Source organism: Agelaius phoeniceus, chromosome 27 (genome assembly GCF_051311805.1).
Source record: "Agelaius phoeniceus isolate bAgePho1 chromosome 27, bAgePho1.hap1, whole genome shotgun sequence".
Lineage (NCBI taxonomy): Eukaryota > Metazoa > Chordata > Aves > Passeriformes > Icteridae > Agelaius > Agelaius phoeniceus.
Window position 1 is genome coordinate 5716508 of NC_135291.1, and position 4806 is coordinate 5721313.

Genomic DNA, 4806 nt, shown 5'->3' on the forward strand with positions numbered 1-4806 from the left:
GACCCTGCTCTGATCCAGAATCCTTCCTTGATCCCAGTCCATCCATCCTGCCCTGATCCTTCTCTGGAATCCCACCCTGATCCTGCTCCGTACCTGTGCTCAAGCCATTGGTTCTCACATCTTTTCCTGCAGAAAGAGAAGATCCATGAGATTCCAGCACGGATCACACATTGGGATTAACCCCAGGATCCATCCTGGGATCCACACAGAGGGGATCCAGAGCTGGATCCGCCATTGGAACTCACTGGCTGCCGGGTTGTATCCATTCCTGTCCCTCCTCCCTGTGGAAACAAAGTGGGATCAGCATCAGTGGCACAGGATTCCCAGAACGGTGCTGGGTGGATCCGTGTCCCTTCCCGACCCCCATCCCGTGTGTTACCGGATTGGAGCTTCCAGACACTGAGTCCGATGAAGATGAGGATGGCAGCGATGACAGACACAGCGACCACCATGGAGAGATTCCCGCCAGATGTCGGCTCTGGGAAACACAGGATAGTGAGGAGGGGAAGGGGAATGCCCAATTAGGAATTCCAAATTCCCAATCCCCACATTCCCAGCCTCACCCTAAGCGAAGATCCTGGGCTCTGGCATTCCGGGATGCTCCACCCTGCACCGGTACTGCTCCCGCTCCTCCGGCAGCGCCTCGATCCTGGCCCAGGTGTGGAAGGTGCCGTCGCTGTTGGGAACGATCCCGCCCCACTCCGTCTCCTGATCCAAGGTTTCACTCCCCTTCATCCAGCTGACTGTGATGGTGTTGGGGTAGAATCCGTACACGTGGCAGGATAGGATCAGCATCCCGTGTTCCTCTCTTCTGGACACATGGACATCAGGGGACTCTGGAATGGAATAATGGTGAGGAACATCCATGGAATTCCCATTGGAATGGGATGAGAGTGAGATCTGCCCACGGAATTCCCACTGGAATGGGATGGAGATGAGATCTGCCTATGGAATTCCATGGGAATGGGATGGGGGCGAGATCTGCTCATGAAATTCCATGGGAATTGGATGGGGGTGAAATCTGACTGTGGAATTCCATGGGAATGCAATGAGAGTGACATCTACTCATGGAATTCCTACAGGAATGTGATTGGGGTGAGATCTGACCATGGAATTCTATGGGAATGGGATGGAGATAAGATCTATCCATAGAATTTCCACAGGAATTACCATGTTCCCAAGTCCTCCATTCCCAAATCCCAAATCCCCACAGGAATTCTGCTCCCACCTTTGCGCTCCAGCTCCTTCTGCCCGTACCCGACGTATTTCCGGAGCCATTCTGGGCATTCGTGCTTCAGGCAATTCGTCCGTGCCTCAGCCACGGTCCCATCCTGTTCCCAGCGCCTCCTGGTGATCTCAGCAGCGCTGTCGGCCGCCACAAATCTCCCAGATCCCAGGTCAAAGGAGATGAAATCCCGTCCATCGTAGCTGTGCCACTCAGATCCACGAACACTCCCATCGGACAGGAGATCACAGCCACGAACTATCAAATTTGTGTGGAGACCTGGGGGGATTGTACCCACAGAGACCCATGGAATTGCATCCCAGCCCCACAGAGCCCCATTCCAGCCCCTTGGAGTCCCATGGCTCCACATCCCAACCCCATGGATCCCAACCCAAGCCCATGGATCCCATCCTAGCCCCATGGATCCACATCCCAGTTGCATGGACCCAATCCCAGCCCCATGGATCACAAGCTATCCCATCTCAGCCTAATGGACCCCCATTTCAGCCCCTCAGAGCCCCATGACCTGTAGATCCCATCCCAGCCCTATGGATGCTCACCTCAGCCCTACAGTTCCCCTCCCAACCCTACAGATCCAATCCCAGCCCCATGGATCCACATTCCAGCCCTGCAGTTCCTATCCTTGCGCCACAGATCCCATTCCAGCCCCATGGATCCAATCCCAGCCCTACAGTTTCCATCCCAGCCCCATAGGCCCCATTCCAGCCCCACAGGTCCCATTCCAGCCCCACAGATCCCCATCTCACCCCTACAGTTTTTATCTCAGCCCCACACATCCCCTCCCAACCCCATGGATCACAAGCTATCCCATACCAGCCTAATGGATCCCCATTTCAGCCCCTTGGAGCCCTGTGAATCCACATTGGAGACCTATAGATCCCATCCCAGCCCCACAGTTCCCATCTCAGCCCCTTGGATCCCCATCCAAGCCCTACAGTTTCTATCCTAGCCCCACAGTTCCCATCTCAGCCCCATGGACCCATATCCCAGCCCTACAGATCCAATCCCAGCCCCATGGACCCATATCCCAACCCATGGATCACAAGATATACCATCCCAACCTAATGGATCCCTGTTTTCAGCCCCTTGGAGCCCTGTGAGTCCATCTCTGAGACCTACAGTTCCCATCCCAGCCCCATGGATCCCCACCCCAGCCCCACAGTTCGCATTCCAGCCCCACAGATCCCAATCCAAGCCCACAGATCCCATCCCAGCCTAATGAATCCCTGTTTCAGCCTCTTGGAGCCCTGTGAATGCACACCTAAGACTTACAGATCCTCATCCAAGCCCTATGGATCCTCAACCCAGCCCTACAGTTCCCATTCCAGCCCCATGGATCCCAACCCAAGCCCACAGATCCCATCCCAGCTCCATGGATCCACATCCCAACCCAATGGATGACAAGCTATCCCATCCCAGCCCAATGGATCCCCATTTTCAGCCACCTGGAGCCTTGTGAGTCCATGTCTGAGACTTATAGATCCCATCCCAGCCCATATGTCCCATCCCACCCCCCCAAATGCCATCCCAGCCCCACAGCTCCCCCCACTCACCCCTGCTCTGGTTGTACCACTCCCGCAGTACATCCAGGTGCCCAGCAGCCACCTGCTGGTTCCTCACATTGATCTGGGTCTCCCTGTCCCAATATTCCTCCTCGACTCCATCCTTTATCCACTGCGTCAGTGGCTCCACCCGGCCCCGCTCGCTGTTGTAGCGCACGAAGGGGATCCCATCCAGGTACCCAATATCCATGAACTGGGGGATCCCCGGGCTGGGCTCTGACACCGCCACTTGCAGATAGTGCAGGGAGTGGAGAACTGGGGGGACACAGAGATTTGGGGGGATTGAGGAGATCATGGAACAATGAAAGGGGAACTGGGAGAGCTGGGAAGGGGTTTGGGGATCCTGGGGCCGAGGAAAGGGTGTGCAGGGTGGGAGAGGTGGGATGGACAGGAAAGGGCCTGCAGGGGGTCCTGGTGTCCAGGAATGGGGGCTCAGGGGGTTCCAGGGTTATGGAAGGGGTGAGGGGTGCAGGGACAGGGAGAGGCCGGATGGGAGTTCCAGGGGATCACTGTCCACAGGAAAGGGGGTCCAGGGGTCCTCAGTGCCAAGGAAAGGGGTCACAAGGTGGGACCTTGTGAGCCTCAGAATGGGAGGCTGGGGGACCTTGAAGCAGAGGAAAGGGGGGGCTGGGGGCTGAGAAAAGCAGGAACGGGGTCCAGATGATCTCAGAGACAAGGAAAAGGGGGACTGGGGAAGGAAGGATGGATGGGAAATGGGGTGCAGGGTGATTGGTACTGGATAAGAGGGTGCAGGGAGGTCCCAGTGCCCAGAACTGGAAATTCAGGGGGTTTCCAGGGCCCAGAATCCCTCCTTGGACCTTCCTGGACCCCCTGGGACCCCCTGCAGGACAAGCAGGGGGTGAAGAACTGGGGGGATGCAGAGACCGGGGGGTCTGGGGGCATCTAGGAGGCAGGAACTGGAACCAGGAGAGTCGGGAAGGGTCCAAGGCTCAAGGAAGGGACTGGGAGAGGCAGGATAAGGGATCCAGGGGGTCCCTGGGTCATGGGAAAGGGGGGTCTGGGGCTGAGAGAGGCGGGCGGATCCCGGGGATGCAGCTTGGGAGACAGGAAAGAGACCGAGGGAATGCGGGGGGGAGGGGATGGACGGAAAGGGGGAATTCCAGGGAGTTCATCTGGATCCCTCTGGATCCCCGCTGCGACCCCCGTGAGACCCCTGGGACCCTATGGGACCCAGTTTCGGGAAGCGACGGGAGTGGAAAATGGGGGGGACACGGAAAGCTGGGAGATCTGGGAGGTCCAAAGACCAAACGGTCTGGGATCTGGGAAAAGCGGGATGCTCGAAAAGGGGGAGCAGGAGGGTCCCAGAGCACTGACAGGGGTGTGGGGGATCGCAGTCCCAGATAAGGGGGTGCAGGGGGGTCCCAGTGTCCCGAAATGGAGATTCTGGGGTGTTCCAGTGCCCAGGAATGGGGGTTCAGGGGAGTTCCCGTGCCGAGATTCGGGATTCAAAGGGATCCCGAACCCCAGGAATGGGAGATCCGGTGGGTCCCGCGGCCAGAGAAGCGGGTGCAGGGGGAGGTCCTACTGCCATGAAAACGTTCACGGGGTCCCCGTGCCCAGGAACGGGGGTTCAGGGGGGGTCAGAGTTCTAGGGAAGGGGATGGGGGGGGATCACAGGACCCAAAATGCAGGTTCAGGGGTATTCCCCTGCCCGAGAATGGAGTTTTAGGGAGGTTCCGATTCCCGGAAATGGAAATTCAGGGGGTTACCAGTGCCCAGAAATTGCGGTTCAGGGAGTTCCCGGTTTCGGGGTTCCCACTCACCTTTGGTCATGCCCCCCGCGTCCCCCAGGAGCCCCAAGAGCAGCCCCAGACCCAGCGCTGGAGCCACGGCGCTGCTCCGCTGCGGCCCCGCCCACAGCCCAGTCCAACCCAGCCCCCAGAGCCGCCTCCAGCCTTGCCATTGGCGCCGCTATTTCTTTTCTGCCAATGGCAGCCCGATCTGTCAGTGACGTCATCGATCGCCGGGCTGATCCCG

General features: G+C 58.3%; 1 protein-coding gene and 1 pseudogene across 5 annotated transcripts in view; one reads left to right on the forward strand and one right to left on the reverse strand.

The window, feature by feature from the left end:
- LOC129132034 (class I histocompatibility antigen, F10 alpha chain-like) overlaps positions 1 to 4617 on the reverse strand; it is a 32795-nt pseudogene extending 28178 nt beyond the window's left edge. Inside the window, exons 1-7 of the transcript XR_013185368.1 lie at positions 4593 to 4617; positions 2800 to 3063; positions 1229 to 1504; positions 564 to 836; positions 380 to 478; positions 246 to 281; positions 94 to 126 (exon numbers count right to left, since the gene is read on the reverse strand). The product of XR_013185368.1 is annotated as a class I histocompatibility antigen, F10 alpha chain-like (transcript). The remainder of the gene's footprint in view (positions 1 to 93; positions 127 to 245; positions 282 to 379; positions 479 to 563; positions 837 to 1228; positions 1505 to 2799; positions 3064 to 4592) is intronic.
- LOC129132039 (uncharacterized) overlaps positions 1 to 4806 on the forward strand; it is a 286230-nt gene that overhangs the window by 218921 nt on the left and 62503 nt on the right. The window lies entirely within an intron of this gene.